Below are 13,450 nucleotides of genomic sequence, written 5' to 3'. Positions count from 1 at the left end.
CCGGAGCACCTCTCCTACAAAGACAGGCTGAGAGAGCTGGGGATGTTCAGCCTGGAGAACAGAAGGCTCTGGGGAGACCTCAGTGTGGCTTTCCAATACTTAAAGGGGTCTTATAAAAAAGATGGAGAAGGACTCTTCACTAGATACTAGGTAGATAATGACAGGACGATGGGGAATGGTCTTAAACTAGAAGAGGGTAGATTTGGATTAGATATTGGGAAGAAATTCTTCCCTCAGAGGGTGGTGAGGCGCTGGCACAGGCTGCCCAGAGAAGCTGTGGCTGCCCCATCCCTGGAGGTGCTCAAGGCCAGGCTGGATGGGGCTTTGGGCAGCCTGGGCTGGTGGGAGGTGTCCCTGCCCATGGCAGGGGGGTGGAACCGGGTGAGTTTTAAGGTCGCTTCCAATGCGACCCATTTCATGGTTCTATGGTCCTTAGGTCAGCAGACAGTCACATTATTCCTACGTTTTTAATCTCCAAAATCAAGATAGGAAAAAAAGTTTGTTTCATCACTACAGAAAACCCCTCAGTAAAACACTGCTCGAGCAGCAATAATTAGCCTTTACTTCCCAGATTCTCGAAGCCGCATACCAGACCCGGTTTTTCAATTACGGCAGCAGAGTTAAGCAATTGATTAGTCATATTGGAAGATAAAGAAACACCATAACGCCAAACTACCCGCAATAAATCCGGCAGTACGTTTTCCCTACGCCATTACAACTGCAACCCGCTACCCAAAGGGGCGATCCTGAGTCGGTGCCCTCTGCGGGCGTACCCCACACACCTCCCCTGTGCTAGATCCAGCCACCGGGCAGCCAGCTGCAGGAAGCTTTCAGCCGTCGCCTTCCACGTGAAAGACCTTGCCCTGCAACCGCGCTGTCCGTCTGTCCCAGGGGAAGAGGTGGGACTGCCGGGGCAGCAGGCTGCTGGGATCGGCAGCCCACAGCTAACGGGCCGCGCTCACCATTAAGAGAGGTGAGCACAGCGGGGCCAGCATCACCGACTGCACACCTTAAACGCCAGCATGCACCAAACTGCACCACGCCAAAAGTAACCAGCGAGCACGCCTAGGTTTAAATAAAGAAAAAGTGAGAAGAAACAGCTCCACCTATCACTACGCCAATAGCTACAGCAGAGAATACCGATGATAACATTTTGTTATAAAAAAAAAAATCACGTGATATATTAACACATTTTGTTTTTTTTCCCCCCATTTAATTTTTGCTATTTAAACACCATAAAAATCAGCCTGAGCCTAGAGGAACGAGCTATGGATTATTACCCTGCCCCATCTTCGCAGCTGGTACTGCCAAGACAAGACGGTCGGTTCTAATGGGACTTCTGCTGGAGGCTCACGACTTTCTCCGCCAGATCAAAGCTAAGCACGGCGCGTTAAGGACGAGGCTTCAAGAGAAAGCAAAAGCCCGACGGGGAAGCACTTGAAACTGAAATGTCATTTTCATAACACGTTAAGAAGAAAGGATACCAGACGAATCACATGGAGCTGCAGCATCCTCAAACACAATTCATCACAGAAATCACTGTACTGACATAAATGTAGTACTGTCATTTAGTGTTAACCAAAACCGGCCAAAATAAGAGGACATATAAACCTTTTTTAGGTTGTAATCTTCCTTACAACACTCCAAAAAAACACGTGAAACTCCTTGTTGAGGATACTGATGCGACTGACAGCAATCTCGAGAGCTCCGCCTTTGGACTGTGAGATCAGAGCAGACACCCGTTAGCTGCAGAGTCATACACTGGAAACATAACCCAGCCTCAGAGGAGTTCAACACGAAACCAGGCACGGTGTCCTAGCAAAAGCAGGCTTCACATCAAGCAACGCCCAAGGTGATGCCCGCCCCCTTCCCTTGGTTCTTAAAGCAGGGGAGGTAACAGCGAGTAACATCTAGACTGGCTACAAAAGAGGCAGAAGTTTCTCTCTGTCTAATCACACCCAAAAATACAGCCTAAGACTTAAAGATAACACGTAACCAGGAGCTGCAATTTATCACGCATTTAAAGCCTACTGCAGACAGTGCCTTAAGCTGACCAAATAAAAGCAAAGGCTTCTCCCTCGTGTCCAACTGGGCAAATAGCAAAAGCAGGCTGAATCCACAAAGCTGCCCCCTGAGAGCTCTTTGTGTGCTGTTGGATGGCTCCTGGAACAGGGGGAGGCAACTACAGCAATTTTTAATCCAGACTAGGATTGCACCAATGCAGAGCAGCATGGCACCGAAAGCAGTGGCAGCAAGACTTTGAATCCTGAGCAAATTCAGTAACAAAGGAGCTATGAATAAGCTATTCAGTAGCACAGAGCTTCCACGTGCAGTACTAGGTTTGTTCCGTGTACCTGGCACAGCGATGCTAATGCTCACCTTCTGTGGAGTAAGTATCTCATTCACCTCTGTCTAAACCCAAATCTCGCCTGAACAGTCACTGGGTATCCTCCTCGTTCCCAATCAAAAGCAACAAACGTTTGCAAACTGACAGCTTTCCAAAGTCCCACTGCTTCCTCTCATATGAATGAGAAGTGGCATCAGATGCTGCGAGCAGGAAGAATTGAAGTTACAGGGTAATACAGCAGAGCACAGCACGCACTTCTAGGCTGAAGTCTTTCTGAAGGGATGTTCCAGAAGCATCAGAGAACAAAGATACAGCTCCAACAAATTGGAATTGCTTCAGAGGCTCCAGCAACACTATCTCAAAAAGCTGTTGGCTCAAGCGTTATCTTCGTGGAAGACATCACCAAGAAGTTGCCTCGCATCCAGAAGAACATATTTAAGTTCTTTCAAAGGACAGAAATCCTTTTAGATACATTGCAAGAAATAGAATGAAAAGCTAACAGAAAAAACCTAGGACCATACTGGAGTTTTTCAACACAACCCAACTCCTAGTGAAAAATTCCAAGTGAATACCCTGTTTTTTAACCTCTTGGAAGCAACACAGTGGGCTTGAAAGGAAAACATACACTATTTAGACACGTCTGACCCGTAAAATAATGATTAGAACACACTTCTTATTCATTTTTAAAAGCAGACTGAAAGTGCTTATTTTGTACAGTAAGTTAGTCAAGCAGCCCTGGTTTTACACCGGCCTTTGCAAGGCTCCTAGAATAGCCTGCCTCATTTTGTACAAAACGGGCACGGTGCCCAGTCCTGCACACCTGGTAAAGTACTACACACACGGTACGTACTCCTTATTTTAGTGCCTTGCAGCAGAATTAGTTTTAGAGCGCCTAGACAATAAAACCAGCTATGAAGATTGCTCTTAAAGCATCCGCAGTAGCTTCCGCGATACCTTCTGGCAGCTCTAAACGCAGTTTTCCCCCAGACACAGGCATACTCTAACCTGTACCTTCACTATCTTTTAAAATGGAGTTACTACTTTTTAAAATTGAGTTCCTACAACGTGCTTCAAACGAAGCTGTGATGTGATGTCTGGATTGTACCTAAGTAATGCAAGTTCTGCTTCATGACAACTCATCACCCTAACTCCAGGATCAGCCACCAGTGCTTCCCAAGCAATTTACAGAATCACAGAATCGTCTAGGTTGGAAGAGACCTCCAAGATCACCGAGTCCAACCTCTGACCTAACACTAACAAGTCCTCCACTAAACCATATCACTAAGCTCCACATCTAAACGTCTTTTAAAGACCTCCAGGGATGGTGACTCAAATTTAACCCCTAAAGGCCTATGAAACACCCTAGTGCCTTCCGGCACAAGGGTGTCTCCTTCACAGTGCCATTCCGCTGCCTTCACTGCTGGCCAAGGCGTTCTGCCCAGCTCTTTTCCAGCTCTGACACAGCAGGAACTTGCAGCTGTGCTCACCGCAAGTTGCTTGAGCAAAGGGTTCTTCAACTATGGAACAAGGCAGCTCACTGACTCCAAAGGCAGGCCGCATCTGCTTGCACAGATCCCCTTGGAGAGACTGTTTTAAAAAGCCGGGCAGACAAAGGGGAAGAGTTCCACGTTCTGAGGGGAATTTCACGTCCTTCGTTAACTTGCAGGAACGGCACCTGAGGCAGCTTCTTCAGGACTGCAAAGCCTCCATATTCTACAGAAGCAAAAGAAACGTAGAAAGATGAAAAAGTGCCTTAATATTAAAATCAGGATCATTTCAAACTAACCTCAGCGTACCTCACCTCAAGCATCACCAGTTTCCTGAAGGCAGGCACTGCCACAAAAGTGTCATTATTTCACTCGGGTAGTTTTATCTCGTGAAACCGGTAAAACTCAGCAAGCAGTGAGGACGCTCCTCTAACGAGACCTGCATTAACTACTACCAAGAACAAACCCAAACTTCAGAGCAGTCACAGATGGCAATTAGGTGAAAATCAATCCTGCTTCCGAACTCTCAGTGGTGAAGCAAAACCACCAAGGTCCCATTTCAGGTGCAGAGCACTGCAGTACAACATCACTCCAACAGCTCCAGTCTCTTCAAAAGACACCCACAGATGCCAGACAGGCTTTACTGCAGATCAGCAGGCTTTCCACAACCAGAGTATTTGGGTTACTTTACTGCAGTACACATTTGGCTTACTTTAACAAACGCCTATGGCTGCTTTGGGTCAATTTTGTACTGCCAAAGCGCAGTATTAACGGCTGACGATGATACCACAGCTCCTCTCAGCCCAAGTCCGACTGAAGGCCAACTTACACAACCCCTGCACAACACAGAAGCTCCATCTTCAAGTGATGCGCACCACGCAGGGGTGTAAAGTCTTGTCATTAGTACACAAGCGTGGCATCAAGGCTGGTAGCCCCATCAGTGCTAACACTTCACAGTAATAATTTTTTATTTTCTCCAGAGCTTTCTTGAAGCTCAAACATTTGTGGCATATTTCATGAAGTACACTTGCCTTGTGCTTTACCTTATTAGCAGTATCCTGTACAGACCTTCCCCATTCTGTCATTACCAGAACTCAGAACAAGAAAACAATGCTTGGGGAAATGCAAAGTCTGAAACACTTCAGCTCCCCTTGCTTTGGATCTATCCTATCTGTCAAAAAATTCTTCCAAAATGTACCAGAAACTGTCCCCTAAAAAAAAAAAAAAAAAAAAGGAAAAAAACCACCCTATTTTGATCAGCTTAAAACCCTTTGACTTTTTTTCCTTCTTCTCTTTAAACTGGCCTATCTGCACGCACAGAGAAGACAGATTCCCAGAGGACTCCACCTGCAGAGGACAGAGCGGGGCATTTCTCAGAAGTCCCAAAATGTCCAGATGCTAACGCCAAAGGAGGGCGCCCCTACGAGAAAGCAACTGTCCCACTCCATCCCCAGGACACAACTACATCCAGAACTAAGGAGCCAGGCTATGGAAGAATGACAAAGCCAAGACTGCGTCTCGTCTCATTTTAGGAACCTGATTTTCAGACGTGTGCTGTCTCCCTTTCTGTCCCCAGAGGGACAAACATCCCACGCACCATAGGTCACCCTCTGGAGAGGTTTCTTTTGTTGCCTGTAAAAGGAAGGCTCTGTCACTAACTTCAGTTGCGGTCCAGGAGACAGAGCTGAAAGCAAGGGAAGGGAAGTGTTAGAGAACGACAGCCTTAGGAAATCCCACTCCTCCCCAGGCATGCTCTCAACTACAGAGTTGCCCCCTCTCCTTCCCACAGGTTTTTGAGCCTATTACCCCTTTCACTGTAAGGCGCTGAGTGGGTTCCGGACTAGAGTAAGACTTTTTTTTCCACCTAGAAGTGACCTGCATATTCACTGTACACTGTGCAACTGTTAACGTTTCCCTCGAGGTCCCTCTCCCCGTTCAGTACTGAGGACAAGGCAGGTCAAAGGACGGATCAGGAAGCCTTAAAATGCCCTTACTGGCAAATTCATTTCCCAGTCCATCCCTCCCACCCAGGATGTCCTAACTCCCCCGCTCTACAAATCACCCGGGCAAGTCTTTTCACTCACCTGGATTAAAAACAACTTCAGAAAAACGGGTCCTGGTTTGCAATTTAGCTCCAAAATGAATTGCCTGCCGCTCATGGAGATTGGTGCAGCGGTAGGCAGTGCTGAACTAGAATTGCCACTGAGCCTGAAGCTCACAAAAGCTGCCCCTGTAGGTGCCCGTGTCATTTACTGCAGAAATCAGGAGGCACGGTAAGAAGCCAGCAAACCGTGCGCCTTGCGGTGAAGCCAGCTGACGGCTGCAGCAGAGAAAATGAATTCCCCCTGTCACAACACTCCTACATCACTGCAGAAATGTCATCTCATTCAAGCTGATCCACTGCTCGTCTCCTCAGCAGCTCAGGAATCCAGGCTACTGTTCTACAAGGGTTCGAGTGGCTTTGAGGCAGAGCTGCGAGCGGCCCTCCCCTGCTCTCTGCCAGCCCCAGCTCTCCCCTGAACCCTGCAGACAAGGGGATCGGCAGGAGAGAGAAAGGGAGAGGAAGGGTGAGCTTGGAGAGCCCTGCCAGCCCAGCTTCCTGCACCACCTCACCTCGGAGCCTGCCCAGCACTGTGCTGGAGCAGGGAAGGGCGAGGAGCAGGCACCAGCACGAGCTGCTGGGGGGACAGACCATGGCCTGCCCTCAGGCTGCCCGGCGGCAGGGTCAGCACTCAGCGCTGAGCCGAGGTCTGCGGGAGCTGTGCCCTGCCACCGATACCACAGCCTGAGGGCTCTGGGAAACAGGGACGGTAATCCTTCATCGAGGACCTTAAAGCCAAAATACTTAACGCCTGTGAGTCTGCGGCGCTTTCCCCAGTGGCGCTGGATAATGTCCGCGCAAGAGCTACTGATTTTGCCTGCAAACTACGACTCCAGCACAAGGCTGAGACCACCTCCTGCAGCCAACACAGGGAAGAGTACCCAACAGCCTGCCAGGGAAACCGGGACGGGTTCCTACAGAAAACCAAGCGACGGCATGTTATCACAGCACACACGTACAGGGGGCCCGGTGAGGTTGTTATGCCAAAACCAAAAAGCTTTTCTTCGGTCTTTTCAAAGCCTTACTAGCATTCACAGCCACAATAATTTGAGGGAAGTCTGGCACACAAGTTACTTCATGGTCCTGAAATGCTTTTCCAATATAAAGATAAGCACCCAACCTACCTACTTCTAACCTTAAATCAATTCTTCTGGTTTTTGTTGTTTGTTTGTTTGTTTTTGGTTCGTTTTGTTTTACATCTGTGCAAAACAAGACCAAGTCGCACGCTCTTCAGTGCCTTAATTCGTAAAACCAGTCTGTCTCACCGTAAGTTACAGTACTCTCTCTCGTTTCTGCCTCAGATGGTGCTTTCCCTAGATCTGAGGTTTTTGGACTGCTCTAAAGGAACGTCTACGTTTTCCTCTTCACTTGCTGACAACAGCTATAAATAAAATTACAATCAGTCACTTAATTGTGAGTGACATACTGACATTTGAGAACAGGGTACTTCTCCCAGCAAGCAGTATTACCAAAAAATTAGAAGATAAGCCATCTTAACAAGCAAGTAGAGGCAGGAAAGAAGTCAACAAGCTGACAGGCATCTTCAAAACTGCAGAGCCCTCGAAGCCAGGTAATTAACTCAGGCCATAAATAACACCCAGATGTAGTCAATTTAACTATCAGCAGTTTACAATATCAAAGTCAGCTAATTACAACAACTTTGTATCTTAACAATGAAGGATTGCTCGTTCAGTTTCACTGCCAAGCACCAAAAATGCTTTAGCTGCACTTGTACGTGAAAGCTACCTTCTGCAAGACGTTCATGTGACACGAGAACCAGCCTAAGGCAGAGGGCGTGAAAACGCATTCTCTCGTGATTTACTTTACCCAGCTCCCCAGCCCGCAGGGCGGAGAGATTTACATGGTTTATCCTAATGATGACTAGATTAGTGGAGATTAACATCCTGCTCCGTATCTGTAGTGTAAGCACTTTCCTAAACATTGGCTATCAATCGTTAGGAGGAGGAAGGGGGATATTACCCTATCTCCACACACTTAAAACGCTTTAACATGCGCAAGGAACCTGAAGAAGAGACAGAAAACGATCAACTACACTGTGATTTCTGCACTGAGGCTGCTTTTACACTGAACGTGGTCATCAGTTCAGCGAGCACTTCCAAAGGCGCTCTATGCAGCTAATAAACACGCAGAACATGCAAGAAAAATATGTTTCAACGCGTTTTGCACGGAGACCCAGTTCATTTAACACGGGTAGAAGCATTTGTGGCTGCTGATTTAAATAAAACTGCTTCTAGGCACTGCCTGCTGACAGACTTTTAGCATTAGGGGCTGTCTTTTTCCCTAAACCTCATTTTTATTCATTACTTGAGCGAACAAGCGAGAGCGTCCGGGGGTAGGGGGGCTGATCAATTCCACCCCCCATCTTCTGGCTGCTTTGCTTTGTACCAGTCAAACGAACTGGAAAACACCCGAGGAGCAGCCTGATCCAGCTGAGAAGCTCCACTAACTGTAGGTGGAGGTGGCGTCCCCGCTGTTCACCCACTGGCCCCGCAAACGCTCGTGCTGGCTCACAGCAAGGAGGAGGAACGCGCAAGGGCAGCGTCTTAGGCTGGCATCACCAAACACGTTAGGTGCCGCTTATCACACAGCTCAGCCACGCCAGGAGCCTGCTGCTGCCAAAGAGGAGGTCCTGGCGCACTCTCTTCTCCACTGAGCCCTTTGTGCCACCGTCACACTGAGATCCAGCTCAGGGGGTCGGTCCTGATGGGAGAAAATAACCTCAATCGCCAGAGACCGGCAGGGAAGCAACAAACCCTTAACAGCGACCACGGCAGCTCACCTGAAAATACAGCAAGGGGTGTTTCTGCTCATAACTCATTAGAAACGAACACGAAACAGGCAAAACGTAACTGAAGGCGGTAAAAATAACACTCGGGCAGTAGCTGCTTGCTGCCGGAGTTATAAGGAAACCAAACACCGAGCTGGTGGATGCCTCCGACCTGACCAGCCTCCCCTTACAAAGGCAGGGCCTTGAGCAATTGCCCATCAACGGGATTATCAAAACTAATATCTTTTGTCTGAAGACTAGAGCAGGATTTCAGACTTGATCCAGACAACTGCTGAAATACATAGCCTTAACGACACAGCCCTAATTCCTCCTCTTTTTTATTTTTTTCCCCTCCAATCGAACCACGCTCGCTATCCCAGCAGCGTGGGCTTGGGGGAAGCACGATTTTGCACTGTGGGCAGTTTTGTTTTGTTTCCTTTTTTAGCGGGTGGGAGGGAATGGGTTGGATTTCTGTGGATTTGCTCAGCCAGCTGGCTCCAGGAGGCACCTGGCACACGCCACAAGCAGCACGGGCTGGAACAGCGCAAGCAGCGATGGTCGGGGGGAACAAAGGCAGGGGACAGACCTGCTCTCTCGGCTCGCTTCATCTCACCCCGGCTCACCACCAGCAAATGTCACACCGAGCCACCACCAATCCCACCACCAAATATTTTTACGCCGTTTCAATTCAGCTTCGTTTTCCTGGCTTCAGAGGAAGCAGCGCAGCGCCCAGCCACGCACGGAGGTGCTTGAAACATGCGGAAGCTCTGCTCGGCCACGGCACGACGTGCAAGCACCATCACCAGCACGCAGACTGCCCTGGGACACCTGCAGTCCCTGCTCTGACCGTTTCTAGAGGGGAACTTGGTGCAAAGAAGAAAACAGAGAGAGTGTGCTTTGGGCATGGAGGGTGGAGACCCCTTTAGACAGGTCCCAGCACACTTCAGTACCCTACAAACTGAGGATCCGTTCATTTTCTCCAGCACCACAAACACCAGTAGCAGAAAGGTGCCCTCCCAGCCCTTCCATCCATGGGCTCAGAGACCTGCAAGGGAGTGAAACCAGTTAAGCCCCTTTTCAGAGAACTGGGAGACGAGGGAAAGAAGGGAGGGATGATTTAACTAAAACCAGGGCACTGGTTTGTTCTGCAGCAGCACCAGCACCTATTCCAGCCTATGACGTATAACAACAGGACCTAATTTCGCTGGCACTTCCAGTAAAAGATCCCCTAAAATGACCACACAAAGCAGCCTGGAGGTTCTCGTGAAGCGAGACTGGACATCAGAGGGAGAAGACTTGATCAGGTAGGAATTTCACAGGATATTCGACAAGTACACATATAATAAAACTATGAAGCATCACCACATCGTCACTAACCACACCACTGATCCTCTCGCCGCTAACCACCCTAAGAAGGGAAATAAGTGAGGAGTAAAGGGTAGAAAATAGGGAGGGGGTGTGTTAAAAATTAGAATAAATAAAAATCACCCAGTGCTCCTAAAAGAGAATCTGTGAAGGCCGCCCTTCACAAACCATTAGTACAACAGCTAGCCATGCCTCGTATTTGTTTGCGTATTTGTTTTGCGTATTTGTTTGCGTATTTGTTTTGCGTATTTGTTTCCCACCCCGAGTTTTTCCTTTATTGTTTCTCCACCCGTCGCACTGAGGATTTGTATTGGAGCAGGGGCTTGGCTCAGCTTCTCATGGTTTGTTTCTAAATCGGACCCAAAAGCAACTCTAGTTAATTGTTTCTAAATACTACACACAAAGAAGCGCAGCCAACTTGATGATGAAATAGAGCAACGCTATGCTATGTGAAATAACAAAGTCAAAAAATTAAGTGGTTTTTTTTCTTTTTCTTTGCTGGTGTTCCCCCCCGCCTCCCCCCCAACTTCAGCAACAGCTTATGGGGAAAGAAAGTTCAATCAAATATTTCACCTGCTGGATATAAGTCTTTAGCCCAGCCTCTTCAGGAAACACAGCTCACTCTGAAAACACCTGGCCCCATTTTCCAGAAGCAAAGTCTGTCAGTGGGGTGAAAAGACCTTAGGAAACCTTTTAGAGCACCCCAAAGAAAGATTTTCCCCCTTCTTTTTTAATCCACCAGCACTCAGAGTCTGTATTTATGCTTGGCCCACAAGATGGCACTGACAGAAAGACATCGTTCTCTCTACTCCCCTCTCTCCCACAGCAGGCTGCAGCACGGGCCCTGCACGGATTCAGAGAAGAGACTGCCACCTGCTGAAATACCCCATCGTCTTCCCCCAAACCTGACTTTCCCTCTGGATCTGCTATCAGGACACCGCTTGCTCCATCAGACAGGTGAGGCGATGGACTGAGGCGACACGGCTGAAGACATCTTATTTTCAGTAACAGGAGTCCGAGGTTACCACCACTACGGTTTTCTCTAGTATCTAGAATTTTTCAGTATTTCCCGGAAGACGTAAAGACCTGGAAAAAGCTAGCAACGTAAAAAAAAATGTTTCCCACATTGGACAGACTTATTGTTCCAGCTCTCAATAGCACTGACATCTGATGAAACATCTAAATCCAGGTAACTACAGCGGAACAGAGGGTTCAAGCTGAAACACGTAAGAGTTAGAGCTATCTGGGTATTCAGCTGAACTTGGTAAGATAAGATTAATTCCCCCTAAGGAAAAGCAAAAATCACCATATTCTAAATACGCTTTTTCCTTTAAATTAGAGGAAGTGAGTGAGGTACTTTTCTCCTCTCATCAAGACAATAATGCAAAAATCAGGCTTGCAAAACCTTGTCTCCAGAACAGACTGCACAGCACCTTTCCCACACATACCAACAAATCTGCATGCAAGCAGAAGTCAGGAATAGCTGCTAAGCTGGAAGCGTTTAAATCACAGCAAACCACAGACAATCTAGAATAGATATTGCATCATATTCACACAGCATCAACATAAAACACCTCCTAAGTCCCAAATAAAAATCAAGAGAAGATTCTGCTGAAATCAGTAAACAAAAGCAAAATGGCAGCCCGTTTTGCGAAGCTGGACTCTCTTCTGCATAGTCCTCATCTCAGGTCATCTTCAAATCCACTGTTCTGCTAGAGTTGTTCTTCAGCCTGCAGGAGGCCGAGGCGAGGCCTCATGGCGGCCTGCAGCTCCCTCACGAGGGGAGCGGAGGGGCAGGCGCTGAGCTCTGCTCTCTGGGGACAGCGACAGGACCCGAGGGAACGGCATGGAGCTGGGACAGGGGAGGCTCAGGCTGGGTGTGGGGGAAAGGTTCTGCACCCAGAGGGCGGTCGGGCACTGGGACAGGCTCCCCAGGGCAGGGGTCACAGCACTGAGCCTGCCGGAGTTCAAGAAGTATTTGGACACCACTCTCAGACAAAGGGTTTTGGGTTTGTGTGGTCCTGTGTGGTGCCAGGAGTTGAACTCTATGACCCTTATGGGTCCCTTCCAAGTCGGGAGATTGTGTGTGTCACACAGAGGCCTGGGAAATTTAGCTGTCACCTAACAACAAGGTAATTGCATTCAGCACACACAACTGTGGTTGTACAACCTAAGCTTTACCGTCATTTCTGTTTACAGTACATGTCGGTTACATTTCTCACAAGTCTTAAAAACCATTTAAGAAAAGGGAGGTGGCAGGACCTCTGAAGCACAACTTCACGAGTCACCTGTAAAAACCACGACAGCAACCAACACGACCATGCCCATTCTCTGTAAAGGGACAGGGAAAGAATAAGAGGCAGAGAGGCTCTGACACGTGCACAGAACCGCCTCCCGAAGCACACTTCACAGCTCGGCGCTCACCTCGCGGCAGGTGCGGCGCTGTCCCGCCGCCATCTCCCTGCCCTCAGCCGGCGGGTCAGCACGCTGCTGCAGCTCTCCTGCTGGGACTGAAGGAGCAGAGCAGCTCGCCCACGAGCTGTCTTCTCACCTGGAGCTCCCACCGCACTGCTTGCTCGTCGCTCAGGGCCAAGCAGAAAAGAAGTTCAGAAAGCGAGCAGACCGGCCCTTCCCCGCTGAGCTTCCCACCAGAGAGCTGGAAGGCAGGGGAGGGCTAAGGAAACCAGAAAGCCCAAACCCCTCTGACAAGTCAGGAGAAGAGCACAAGCCAGCAAGCAACCTTTGCATTCTCTTTTTTCTCCTCAGGGCCTCTGAAGCTCTGCCCAAAAGCCTCCTCCCCTCTGGCTCTCTCTCGTTTCTCTGAATTTTCCTAGCTCCCACACTTCCCCCTCCCACGATCAGCTCCTCTTCTATCAAAAAGCACAGCAACCCTTTAGTGAAAGCCATGGGCTATATTTGAGCACACGACTGCAATGCTGAGATCTGCTGTGCGTTCTACATTAACAGCACGGTACACTTTTTTTCTTTTAATTGTGAAACGAGGGTTTAATTCAGATCTCAGGAACAAAACGAACCCCACAAGCGAAGCGGTTACGCTGAGGCCTCTCCCAAACCACAGAGCAATTCATCCAGGCAGCGGCACAAAGTGCCCTCAGCAGATACAAACCAGACAATAGCTGGAGCAGAGAAGAGCAGCACATCTCTGCAACTCTCCTTGTGTGCACTGAAATGTCCTGGACCGGTCCTGCCCCGCCAGACGCCCCTCACACGTGGCCCATGCAGTGAAGACAAACGGCTCGATGTCTGTGGCAGACTCACCGAGCTACTCGGACTCTGTATGAGCACGCTGGCTTACCTTCCTGCTCCAGGCTTTATGTCAGCATGCAAGGCAAAATAATTTG

General features: G+C 48.7%; 1 protein-coding gene across 4 annotated transcripts in view; it reads right to left on the bottom strand.

Annotated features, from left to right (window-relative positions):
• ARHGEF7 (Rho guanine nucleotide exchange factor 7) overlaps positions 1-13,450 on the bottom strand; it is a 120,359-nt gene that overhangs the window by 88,560 nt on the left and 18,349 nt on the right. The window lies entirely within an intron of this gene.

Source organism: Cygnus olor, chromosome 1, assembly GCF_009769625.2.
Source record: "Cygnus olor isolate bCygOlo1 chromosome 1, bCygOlo1.pri.v2, whole genome shotgun sequence".
In the NCBI taxonomy this organism is placed as follows: domain Eukaryota; kingdom Metazoa; phylum Chordata; class Aves; order Anseriformes; family Anatidae; genus Cygnus; species Cygnus olor.
This window is presented reverse-complemented; position numbering and strand designations above follow the sequence as displayed.